The sequence below is a fragment of the Phlebotomus papatasi genome, chromosome 2, assembly GCF_024763615.1.
Source record: "Phlebotomus papatasi isolate M1 chromosome 2, Ppap_2.1, whole genome shotgun sequence".
Classification (NCBI taxonomy): Eukaryota; Metazoa; Arthropoda; class Insecta; order Diptera; family Psychodidae; genus Phlebotomus; species Phlebotomus papatasi.
Window position 1 is genome coordinate 111,467,618 of NC_077223.1, and position 14,455 is coordinate 111,482,072.

Here is a 14,455-nt window from a genome sequence, read left to right on the forward strand (position 1 = left end):
GACAAAAACCAAGATACATATAGTACATATGTATATCTTTGTTAAAATGAGATTGTATGTAGTAATATGTAACGAATGCTTATACAGCCAGTGAAGAAGCATTTCCGCCGTTTGGCTTCGGAGGCTGGTCACCAACGCTGAGACGGCGGCGGACGCATGGTACGGGGGGTTATACGAAGTTGAATAAATTATTATTATTATTATTATATCATAAGATTATTCTTGGGAAAACTCTTATCTTGTCTTCACATAGTATGTGATTCCTTCTAATCACACCTATTTTTTAACTCTATCTGAAATGATGTATTATTTTAGTAAATTTATTTCATAAACTGCATTGTGTTTACCGCCGACTTAACAACCGGGCTCCGTTATGAAGAGTAATATAAAGCTTTCTTCTTTGTTAGAAAGACCGCATACGCATGTTATTTTATCACTATATGTATAAGTGATATTTTTTTAATCGTATACAATATTTAATCAATTGTGCAATAAATTAATCCTATTGAGGACCAGTGGGTTACCGCGGCCGCGGCGACTTAGTAAAAAGGCGACTTATAGAAAAACCAACCCACCTGATTTGATATTTATCCATCGCCTTTTAGTGCACCTTATTGTTTCTCTTTTTTTCCTTGGCAGAACATCTCATAAAAGAACTAGGCCTTTAATTATTATTCTTTTTTATATGAGGATGGGACTTTTAGTCTGAAGCTCTGTTGAATAAAATTTAGTAAAGTAGATTTTTTTTGTATATTTAAAGTTACGTGCTCCAACTGACTCCAATAAAAATGTAAAAATATTGGGATTATGAACCAAGCTGAGCTGTTGTAATACTCACATACATATGAATATAAAATTGCAACCTGCTACTTTTTTTGCTATAAATTATATATAATTGCGATGCCATAAACCGTTTAACGGTGTACCAACTGCTATATTGAATTTTAAAACAAGAAATAGTTGTGAAAACTTCACCATTGTCATGTGAGGGGAAACTAAAATGGTGAATAAAGTGACATTTGACCACGCGCGCTTGGCGAAATTATGGCAAATTCAAATTCAAATGTGTTTTAACGGTTGGAACGCGTGGGTGAAATTCCCCAAGGGACTTGGGGAGGGTATGTTAACGCCATAATCCAATGGGGAGTAGACTTTTCGCCAAAAATTCGCCCATGTCATAACGTGAGGGTGCTTTTTACCAGAAAGATTATATAACAACAGAGTGGTGGAGTTGACTTTTTAGTTTGTTCACTTTACAAATTACCTAAAAAATACCCTTTTCTGGGGTCACAGTGCAAATTCCACAAATGGAGTTTAATACCAATTGTGCGTGGCATACCTGTCTGTGGTAGCGTTCGTTGGGCAGGATAAGAAAAGCTCCAGGACACCTTCTACGGGAACGGTGTAAGAGAGCTTTTGGGGGCCACGCAGTGTCTCGAACAAAATACGGTGGTGGTGATATTGTCGTCGTCGTGGGTGGAAAATCTAGTCAAAAAAAATATTGCCAGCATTTTCCAGCATATTTTTCCAACATTCATCGCATTTCCTTGGTCGCCGTGGGAGAAAAAAATTGAACAAGTAATGTAACACTGAAAGACTCTTTCGTAATCATGTCTCTGCTCAGACTCCACCTGCTTTTTTGAGGGGGTGCTATTTTTTCATATGAATTTCCTTTTGCATTTCTACCGGGATTTCTCTCAATCACTATAATAATTTTTCGAAGAAAAAAAAATCGTAGCATATCCCCGAGAATTGCAGAGTAATCCTAAAAAAGGTGAGCATCCCCAGAGAGCCCAAAATTATCCATCCCTGACCCTTCACTATATAAGCCACACACTTTATCAGATTTCTCGAGCTCTAGAACAGAGATTGTATCGCCTCTTTGCCGATATTGGGGCCGTTGGGGGTGGCATAGGAAGGCCATATATACACCTGGGCTGTGCCATGGTGGCTGGTTGGATTATGGATTAAATATTAGACGAATGGTGTGGGGATTCATGCAATCAATCGAAAAGCACACTCTGACGACAGAATAATAGATCCTATCGCCTTTTTATTACCTAACTCTGTTCCTGTATCGTTGGGAAGCTCCTTGTGGAGACAAGGAGCTAATTGCACCCTCAAACATTCATGCAATTCCGCCTCCAGCCGCACGGAATCCAGACCAGAACCCAGAGATGAATTCACAGGAAGTTCATGGGACTTTCAAGGCACAAAATGACAAGGAAGTGCTAGTTATTGATTTAAAACACTATCAAGGGGTTTCACATCACTTACTATTATTTAATACAGTAGTTATGCACTTTATTAGTCAATTAAAACAAAAATTAGCCAGTAATTAGTGAAAGTGTTCATATTTAAGAATGAAACGATAAGTTTTGACCTAGCACATCTTCACCTTTGCTCCCTTAACAAATTCAATGTTTGAAGCTGAATTTCTACTGATTATTACAGTTACAATATTGGGTATGCTTTTTAACATTCTTATGATTTTTTAAGTCTTTTACATGGGATGAAATTGTGTGGAAAATAGTGTCAGGAAAACTACTCATTTCCATAACGTCATATTACATTGTTTAGTCATTCAGGAAGCTTTTGTAATGTCTATCTTATTTTATACGATCAGAAAATAAATTTGGTCAGTTACAACAATAATTTTAAAGAAGATTCACAGTCCTAAAAGTGAATTTTACATTTTAAAGCAAAAATTAATTCAGCATTACCGGGACGGTAGCATTTACCAATTTTGAACATTTAGTAGGGGGAGATGGGGCTACATTGATAAACGATGTTTTAGGATATTTATCATGAAAACTGAGCTGTAACGTAATGTAATTTAGATAGTTCAAAAGAATTGTACACAGTAAAAAAATTTACAACCACTACGATTGGTAATTTTTGCACGAACGCTATGGTTGTAAATTTTGTGTATTGGAAATGTTGTGTATTGGCAAAGTTGTGTATTTTCAATTTTATAAAATGGCTTCCTGTCTATAATTTTGATTGTAGAGCAATTTTGTTCGGTTTATTTGTATTATCTGTGACATGTCTCGGTATTAAACTAAGAAAAAAAAGAAAAAAAGAATAAAAAAAGGAAAAAAAATAAGAGAGAGTCTGAGACTTGAACCCATAATCTTTGCGTTGATGGTCTCGTGTTTTCTGCCTGCGCTACCGACTTGCTTACTTCTCTTCAGCAAATGGCCAAGAGTTGCATCGTCAATTTTTCTAATTTACATGATGCTTCCTCTGTTTTCTGTTATTACATAATTATTCCTAATTTTTCACGACTGAGGCACATTTTAAGAATCCAATGAATGATTCCAGAAGACAATTAGGCAGTTAAAAATGCAAAATCTATCTGAAATCTTAGAAAAATTGCAATAGTAAACAATGGAATTTTGACAGTTCTCACACAAATTTTCCAATACACAAATTTCCTTACACAATACATAATTTTACTAGCATTATGTTAGTATCGTACCACCACTATGATAGTAATTTTACAATTTACAACCATATTGCTTGTGAATTTACACAACTTTTCAAATACACAACTTTATTTCTCACACAATTTTTTACTGTGTAGATCTAAATTAAATTACAGCAAGGTACAACTTCTTTTAGAAATACCTGAAAAAATCATATATCGATGTAGCTTCACATCTTAAAGTAGCCCCACCTCCCTCTATATTGACTAATTGAATTATTTTCTACTGAGATTTTTTTGACGTACTCTGGTAACAATAAAAGGTTCAAAAAATTGATCCAAATTTGATCATTTTGCAAAGGATGGGGCAAATTAACATGTTCTATTACGATAAATGTGCCTACAAAGTTTGACATTTGATCCGTACTTTACTTTTGCGAATCAAATTCGGATCAATTTGATCCTTTTATTTTTACCAGTGTATGTATGTATTTATACTTATACAAAAAGTAATTCATATTGTCTGGTATGCAATTTATATTTTTTTGACGTAACATAAATATACTTTTTTGGTGTTATTCAACTTGTCATTAGTGTTTTTTCTAATCTAAATACTAATATTGACCAGCAATCCCAAATGGCAGCGCATAACTGAAGGTACGGGATTCGGTTATGAAGATCTAATTTCGTACCTATGACAATTAAAATGATAGAAAAAACAGTTAAAGAAGTGGCCAATAATGTGACTGTAGTAATTTTCCAGAATTTTAGAAAACAGTTTCAGTAAAAATTAAATTTCATAAACAAAATAATAAATATTTAACGAATGAAAATATATAAATATTTTTGGAAGTAGTAAGAATTATGAATCATTTTGACATTTTAGGTATTATTTAAACAAATTCATATTCAATTTAATGTTATCGATCCTCTAACTTCATATTTTTAGCTTTTGTGATCTATTATTACTTTATCAACTTTAAAACGGAAAAAACACATTTTCTTTAAGATTCTTTATCTATATACTGAAACATAAAACTTTATGATTTCTTAAAAAAAATTATACTACTTTTTTACAGCCCTTTCCAAGTTTAAGAGATACAGTTCATTAGATTCACAGATGCATAGTTCCGTGAAATTTGCAATATTTGTGAGAGAAGAAATACATTTTCTCATATTTGTCGGGGATTTATGGATGTGTCTGCACATGAAGCTTTTATGATGATTTTAATTAAACTCTCTGCTAAGAAATGCCATAGTTTTCTTTTGAAAATTCTTCCTAGATAAGAATTTAATTATAGTTTTTAAAAGTCGTAAAATAAATCTGGATCGTTTACATTAAATAAGAATTGAGATCTGAAAATGATCTCTTTTGCAATTAAACCTAAAAGGGTAGTAAGTAATGAGCAGTAAAAACTGTTAAAAAAAGAAATTTAATTGAAAAATTTTGTTGACAGTCGAATTCAATTGTTAATTAAAAGTTCTCATGGAAATTGTTTGTCTCGAGCTTTTCGCCATAGTTCATATAAGTCAACTTTCAATTTAATTTAATTTCTCATTGAGTAAATTGTCCACAGTTGCCATCATACTTAAAACGTTTCTTGGTAGAAAAAACCAACTTCTTTAACAAGAAGATAAGGAAGGTACTATCACATGTATTTATTGTGTATAAAAGTTGGTATAAAAGCTTTTTTGTGCCATGGTAAAACTTCCTTCTTAACGATATTTTTTTCATATGATTTCTAAGAATATCTCCTGAAAGAGACTGGAAAGTTCTATTAAATCTAAGCTTCTGGATCTGGACTATATAACTATTTTATTAAATATTGTAAATTGAGTTAGTCTCATGGCTGGTTGTTGTATAAGTTTATAGCATGCATGGAAAAAAAAATTTTTTTCGAATGGGATGCTTCCAAGGTAACTGGAGTGCATGCAGAAAAGGGATTATGATTTCAAAGTCAATCAGTTGGTGTTTTCATGGAAATGGTGTTTGCTGAAAGAAGTGCCAGGAAACTTGACCCAAACTCAAGGGAGAATACAGTGAAAAATACACGATGCTAATTCTACATTTTACATAACATCATGCATATATTTTCCTCTTTTTCACGGACATATATAGCATGTAATTACACGGGGGATTTGCTGAAGAGTGAGAGCAAAAGCTTAAAATGAAGAGAGGCGTATATTGTTCATTTTCACATAATCCCGTCCCGATTGTCATGAACGCAAAATATAAGAAACATGAACAATATGTGAGGAAAAGCTGAGAAAATCACTCACAATGAGTGCAAAATGCACTTTCATTCATCAGAAGTTGACGGAGGAAGGAATGAGGAAACTTTGGGTAGCTTTTCAATCGATATATCCATTTGTTAAACGCACTATGGAAGATGCCACATTGTCGCCTAAAGCATTTTCTTTCTTTTATCATTTACTGTAAGATTTTTCCTAGAGCTAGGTTAATCGTTATAAGGGTTATACGACTAGTGATTTTTCACCTAAGTTTGAAAGATCATAATCATAATATTTATCAAGTACTGCTACCGTCTACAACGAACGAACGAAGTATTCATTTCTATATGTAATAGAAAAAAAAGTTTTATGACATAGCTTCCTTCAATTGGCTTCAGATAGTTCTCATATATTTAACCCTCTAACGTTTAAGAGTCACTGCAGTGTAGCATCACAAAAATCGCATTTACAGGGACAATCAAAGTTTTATTAATTTAAGTGAGAGTACTGTAGTGTCCTCGGTATTAGTCTTACTAACATCTTTTGAAGGTTTGAACTTACATTGACTCTTCGTTTTTTAGTTGCTATCCCCAGTTTTGTGTGATAGGTCAGAGAAAATATAGGAAAAAAAAATTGTGCAAAAAATCTCATTTCTAAATTCAAGAAAAACACCTATTTAAAGTAATTTGACTAAAACAAATTCATTTTTACTGCAAAGTATGTCGTTCTACTTTGTAAATTTTAATTTGGAAAATTGAAAAAATAAAAATGTGAATTTTAGGAGCTGTAAGACTTTCAAATTTTTTTTTACATTTTCATATTTTGTGCCTAAACTTAAAGAGATAATGAAAAACGGATGGTATTTTTTGAGTTTATTAGACCACAATAATCTCACTACTTTTTTGTGGATATTTGAAAATTGGACTTTAGAGTCTTAAATAGATTACTATTTCTTATTTACTGTAATGCTATCATTTTGGAACAAAATGAGGAAGCAACTGCCAGCCAAAACAGTGAGCCAAGACACGTATCAAATAGTCCTGAAAATATGAAAAGTTTAATTCACAAGGCTTAACAGAAAGATCGATATATATAACAACGTTGTTATGAAATATTTTACTGATATATTCATATCAATTGTAAAAATGTTGTTAACTCTATAGAAAGAAAATAGATCCTCGGAAAAATGTTGTGAATTGCACAGTAAAACATTCTCACAATTTTTTCTTTTTTTCTACCCTACCTTAGGCCATATTAGCGAATGCCTATGTAAGATCGCATATTTTTTGTTTTTAAGACGAAACTTAAAAAAAAAGATACAATAAGAAGCAACGTGTAAGTCACCAAGGGGTATTAGGGTCGCGTCCCATATCAAGCCGCAGCCGCAGGCTTATCCACCTTGTCCACAAGATTTCTGGCGTTGAAATTCCATAGGGTCCATTAGGGTAAATTAAGCTAATTAAAAACCTGCTCCAAATGGAAATTTTGCGCTACTCCAAATGGAAACGTCATTGTTTTCATGATAAATACAGTGCTAAATTATTATAGTTATATATTTTCTATACCACAGTTTCATTATTTAGTTAATTTTGCTCCAAATAAAGTGAAAATCCATTCATATTCACAAATTTTAATTTGTTAATTTCTCAGAAAAATTAAAAGTGTACCTTTTCACCATCGAATTTTTCATCGATCGACCATGTTTTCCAATGAAAAACACAATGAGGTGACTGTTGTTTATTCGTTTTGTTTAACATTTATGTCATATTTCTGGCTAATTTTAATTAAATTAAGTGCTAATCTTTATTTTTAAAGGTACGTGAAGTTTTCAAATGAAATAATTACCTATTTCGTGAACAAAAATTGGTTTCTGAAGTATCTGCAAATGATTCAATAGAAAACCCTGGAAATATGATTTTTTTGGAGAGATTTTCTTATTGTTTTAGATGGGAAAGGAGAAAAGACCAGGAATAAGAACAAATCCTGCACTCAAAAGCAACTCAACAAGATTTTGGAAGTCTTTCGTCGCGGTTTCAGTTACACTGTTTGTCTCCAATTAGAAACTTTCCCTTGTCGCTATTTGGATTAATATGTTTCCAATAGAAGCATTTTACGCTCGCGCATTTTTCTTGTATTTAAGAATCTTGTGTCAAAGTTAAAGCGTCTGGAAATGGTTTTGAATTACGATATTTACCCTACTTTCATTTAAACAAACAAACAGTTCATTTTCATTCAAACATTTTCATTTGTTCATATTCACTGTCAAGCCTCTAATACAGAGAAAATTCTGTAGATAGCGTTATCAACCTTTTATGTAGGAAATTACAAGTTTTTTTTGCGGATTTTGCACATGGTATTGACTACTTACATCATTATCTTGTAACATAATAAAATGTCTCGATATAATTGATAATAATAATAATATAAATATACGTTTTTATTTATTTAGGGGTCCATCTTTTGTTATGTAAACATGTTTTCAGAATTTCCTATTAGAATGAGCGATATGATTAGATTTAGAACTAATTCACTCTCACTGAAATGTCGAAAAAATATTCTCAAAACAAAAATTATTATGCTTTGGGCACTAGATCTAGATCTCACTCACTATTATGCCCAACGCACAATAACTTTTGTTTAGTAAACATGTTTTTGATAATTCAAGGAGAGTGAGTGAGATCTAGATCTAGTCATCTCGCTCACTTTAATAGAAATTTTGAAAACATGTTTACAAAACAAAAATTATTGTGCACTGGACATTATAAAAATTTTTGAAAACATGTTTACAAACAAAAGTTATAGTGCGCTGTTCATAAAGATGATTGCCCCATGATAATAATATAAGCATAAGGTTTATAAAATATTCGTATTTACAAACACAACGCGTGTAATATTCCACAAGTTTTCCTACATACAATTTTTAAATGATTAGTTAAAATGAAGACTTAAATTTAAGTTAATTCTTGATTTTTTAGGAGGATGTAAAGACTAGTCAGTCAAGCATCTTATAAAATCTAAGCGGCTTTTACAACATTAATTAATTCATAATTAACGCACTTTCCCAGTGAAATCAGCAATTAGGAACAGAAGGGAACTACTTTGAGAAATATAATGTGAACAATCTTTGCATCACGTATAAATGGGACATAAAATTTAAAATTTGCAATAAAATTTAGAATTTGTATGAGCTCAAAATTATATAATTAAAATTACAATTAGTGGTATGAATCGATTCTTAAACGTAAAGCTTTCGCTTATGAACAAAACTACCTCTTGAATCTTGAACTAGCTTTGTTCACAGGTTTTGTGGAAACTGGGTCACTGCGAGCAATATTCCCTATTCCGCTATCGTATTCCAAGACCCCAACTTGTTTTCTCACAGTTTCGTAATTGTCTTGACTTCAAAGTCAAGCTTATCCCACCCTCCAAATCTGTCACGTGATTCCTGATGGTGTGCCTTCCTCAATATATTGCAATATGTTGGTCATTATTTGCGTCACAATATCTCCTCACACTTTGGAGCCTCTTTGGCCCCAGCGTCTCGCAGGAATTACGAGAAGATGATGGTGAAGTTGGGGGTTTGAATAAGAATGGGAGGAGACAAAATAAGAGGGTGGCAAAACTCCACCAGTCCAGAGTGTTTGTGATTAATGACATTTCCTCTCCCTCGTGGAAATTTATACACGACTATTTACTGGTGGTTATACTTTGCCGCGATTGTTACTCATACTGCCAACCATGTCCATCAGATGGTAATTCATTTTTTCCATCTTCACTCTTAAGGCCTATCTCTGCAGCCTCCTACAATATCATTCTCCCCCAAAAATCGACACCATCTTAACGGAGGAGCAATTACGCATATTTCAACTCTCGACGGGGGCAAACCCATGCTCTTTGCCCCCAATTTCTCCTTCAGGTTGTCGCAGGATAAATTCTTACGATCGTGGAGACATTCACATCCGGAGTGCTGAATATTGTAGTATATTTTCCTCTTTTCCGTGTCGTCTCATTCCCACGCAAAATGTGATTTTGCCTCTCTGGCTTGGAGATTTGTGGATTCACCATTTATACCAAAAAAGTAAAAAAAAAAAAAATGTGGCCACCGCGAAAGAAAAAGCTGAAATTAAATGAGACAGAAATAAGTGAAGGATGAGAAAAGCCGAAAGGTTTATAAATTCACAAGGCAAATCACTTTAATATCCTCCTAATATCATTTAATTGCTTAAACTCTCCGAAGGGAACAATATTTACAATCCCTTATTTTTTGATTCCTCAAAATTTCTGAAGCGAACTTAGGCTTTTTGCGAACGTATATGAAATGACCTGTATATCATTAATATAAAAACTAATATTTTTCATTCTTTCACTAATTTTCAACCGCTTATCCTCCGATATTACATAATTGACAAAGATTATAAGTTGTAAAATATTGGATGAGTTCATATATTCTGTCAGTAGAAGAGGTCGAAAGTTTGGAGTGGTATATCTCAGCTCCTGATGAACATATTTGGATGAGTGAACTATTGTTGGAAAGCTTGGTTCATAAACTTTTAGAATCTGGTATACTTAATCTGCTATGAATAAACCATGGTCATCCAGAACCATTTATGTCGAAGAAAACACATTTTGCAACGTCTTTTTTGGCCATCTACTTCTGGAACCCGGAATGACCCACTTTTCTCGCACATGGACTGTTCGTTAGAGGAACTCAAATGGTACAATTTGTTGAAGAAACTTTTTTTTTTGACATCTTACTTTTTTTTATTCATCGACTTTTACAAGAATTTTAACATTTTACACGCATAGAAAAAAATGACAGGAATCCTTCTATCTCATTTTCTGGACAAACTAATGAAGATATCGACTTGGACTGTTCTAAGTACTCCCCCATAAGTTGATCCAAGGAATCCAAATATCACATAAATTTCATCCCCACGTCTATCCTTCCCCTCCAGAAACCACTCTTTTAGGATTTCAGTAACTTTTTCCTTGCGTTTAACACTTCAAAATTCTTGCAAAAGTCGATGAATAAAAAAAAGTAAGATGTCCAAAAAAAAAGTTTCTTCTACGAATTATACCCTTTGAGTTCCTCTAACGAACAGTCCAAGTGCGAGAATTATGGGTCACTCCTGGTCCCAGCAGTGGATGGTCAAAAAAGACGTTGCAAAAAATGTCTTCTTCGACATAAATGGTTCTGGATGACCATGGTTTATCCATAGCAGATTAAGTATACCAGATTCTAAAAGCTAAAGAACCAAGCTTTCCAACAATAGTTCACCCATCCAATTATGTTCATCAGGAGCTGAGATATACCACTCCAAACTTTCGACCTCTTCTACTGACAGAATATATGAACTCATCTAATATATATTCATCAACTGATAGAAAAATATTTGTTCAAGTGCATTTGAAGCAGATCTTTGATCCCTAAACAATTTAGACAGGTTATTCAGAGACATTATTTACCAATTTTGTGTTCGAAATTTAATGTCAATAAAACATATGAACAGGAAAAATTCCAGAACACTTCGATCAGATATTTTCAGCTAACTCACTTTTTCATCATACCTGACGCTGGAAAGCGACATTTTTAAAATTAATTTAAAATTTAAGAACGATAGGGTTAAAAATTAGGGGTCAGAAGAACTATTTTTTTTCTGACATTTTAGAGCAAGGAACAACTTTATATCCGAGTCTGCGGTCATATATAGGCATTCGCCATTAAGACCTAAGGTACGGTGGGCAAAAAAAACAACAACTTTATATATGGCCATAGGAAAAATTTCATTTTTGGGTTACCGGTGACTCAATCATCCTTAAAGGGCTAAATTGGAAGTTAGCTGGCTATTATAAATAATCTCAGCTAAAAATGTAGGTTGCTAAATAGTTTGGGAAATAATCGTGCTTGTGAGTGCGCTGTATTGCCATGAGCCTCGAATTTCTAGAGAACTTCATATATCTAAAATGCAAAATTATTGGAAAATCAATTTCAAGAAATGAAAGAATGAAACTCACAGATTGTATTCCACAAAGTGTTTTTCATCTGGCTGCCACTCTTATTTGGTAATAATGTTATTAAGAAATATGGTTTTAATGAATACTCAGCAAAGTCTGAACAAAAAGTTTAGCTTGTAGTTAAATTTTCGCGAGATTGCATCAGTTAATTGTTATCGACAACATGAGATAAAATATATTATTTCAATTTATTTCATTTCTAAAGAAAAACTATTCACCATATCTTAAGTTATTAACATTCACAAAATAAGCATAATAAATCTTAGAAATGTGATTTCCTTATTTAATTTTTTAAAAAGAAATAATATTGAAATATGATTTCTCAGTATAATACTAAGGTGAAAGCTTTCGGAAAATCTAAACCGCGAGTCCCGGTCAAAATCCCAAAAGCCAAAATCCCGAATTCTTAAAAGTGTCATAGCTACTCCTATTTTAATTTAATTTTTCATTTCTATTTTACAAAAATAATACTCAACACAAACCTTAAAACTAAATGTTTATCGGATTTAGAACAGAAAACTTTGTTATGTATTTGACTGGAATTTTGGCATACAATTTTGAAATAATAATGCCCTACGGGTAATGGAATCTACGAATTGTATACGTTAAATTTTAGTCTCACAATTTGTTTAAGTATATCTCAACATATCTGAATAATATTCCACATTTTACACCTGATAGCGGAGAATTGTGAGGAATGTAATTAATTCCTTTATTGTGTGTTTTTACTAATCAAAAGCTTTAACAGTGTTCCATAAAAAAATAAAAAGAGAAAAGCATTGCAATATTGATTTTACTGACATTCAGTAATTATTGAATGGTGTTTTAGCTCAAATATTCATTTGTTATCAAAAGTAAATATTCTGTGGTTTTATTTCATTAAGAAATTGATTACAACTGATAAAAATTTTAAATTTGTCCTGAAGGTATCAATTATTTTATTAAATTTGCGTTATTCTGCATTCATGTGAAAAGCTTGGTATATTTTACATGAATTAAATATTTGATGTCATATGTCATAGTTTAATCTAATGAATCCTAACTATTTATTCTATTATTTATATTCTATGAAATAAATTCACACTGTGATCTGAATCCGCGATTAATTTATGAGTTGGCTTCAAATAGCTTCATATAAAAAAAATCAACTTATCTAGGAGTTGCTATGAAACCTTTATATTTTCTTGAAAGCAGCACTGCAACAATAGAGATCGTATTATTGCATATAACCTCAACTACCGCATTAACTGCAATTCCAAATCCAACAAAAATAGCCTAAAAATTTAACTAATTTTTATGAAGATACCCATGACCGATAATTTTCATTCTATTAAAAAATATTATGAATGAGTATTGTACTTCTTGTTCCCGAAGGAGTTTTGCTTAAAAAAATTGGAAATATAAAAAAATAATAAAAATCATTTATCAGTGCGGACATTTGAAAATTCGTCACTTTAGAGCTTAAATATTTACTATATAACAAATAGTTGAATATTTGCAAAAAATTTCTAGATTCCTATAACCTTCTACTTTACGATTACGTAGGGTGGAAACCTCGAATAATGCCACTATCCCATTTGATGCCACCTATTGTATATACATATTTATACCACTTTTGTAGATATTTCGTAATTCGAAAATATCGTAATATTGAAAAATACCTTTTTTTTTCAAAGTAACATCAAGCGGGGTAGTGACATCATTCGGGGTATCCACCCTACAAACATTAGAAAAAAATAACTTTGGATAGTCAGGAAAAATTATTTTATCTATAGATAACGAGTGACCTTATCGTCCTTAAAGTGTTAAACTTACTGTATTGCATTTCTATTTTGCTAATAACAGAATTTCCATACAATTTCATTTAACTTTTCTCATCTAAATACTCCTGAAGAAATAGAGGAAAAAGCGATTTAGCCTTAACAAATCAAATAAAAGTATAAAATTGCTGGAGTGGCACATGAATCCTCATGGGGATGAACTACAAGATGAAGTAAGAAATGAACACAATTGTTCATGAGTGTGAGATGTAAAAATAATGATTTCCTCAAGTGGCAGTACTCTTGGCCTCAAGGGGAGCTCAGGAAAATGGCAAAAAAGAGAGTTCAGGAGCTTAAACACATTTTGTGTTAAGGTAGAAATGTTTAGTATAGGTGTAGTGTAGGTACTCTTATGCATTGGATTCCAGTGGCATTGGACAAGGCCCTCCAGGTTAAATAAACAGTAGAGAGAAAAGGTGGAATTTCAAACTGCAGATGTGAGATGCACCACGAGATATTTCCTCCATGGGTTAACCTCCATAGTTCATGTTTTCCTGCCACATTCCACTGAAGTTTGTCTGTCTTTTATTTGGCACAATTCTCCAGGAGTTTGGCACAATTGCAGGGAGATAAGAATGCCAGAAGAAGCGGGAAACTGCTTAGTACATTTCCTTGTTGGAAAATCTGGATGATAGATTGTCATGATATATCCCTCACTTTTCAGCTACTTATTCTCTGAAGTACTGTCAACTAGGAATTTAATTTCAGGATGAAAATAAGGCAGTCACATTTCTAAAGTTGGTATTTTACGGTAGAGACCGTCATGTGGCTTATTGTCAAGATGGTTATTAACTTTTTAATTTTCTTTTTGGTTATAATATTTTCTTATAATATATATTATTATATCCCTTTTATTGAACAATTCTAAATGTCTGGTTTACGGCTTTCTTCAAATGATCCATTTTCCATTGGCAATCATTTTGGATTTCAAAAAGCTCTTTTAGAATTTTTTCGGATATGT

General features: G+C 32.5%; 1 protein-coding gene across 5 annotated transcripts in view; it reads left to right on the forward strand.

Moving 5' to 3' along the window:
- Window positions 1-14,455, forward strand: part of LOC129800871 (potassium voltage-gated channel subfamily H member 7) — a 147,739-nt gene that overhangs the window by 13,791 nt on the left and 119,493 nt on the right. The window lies entirely within an intron of this gene.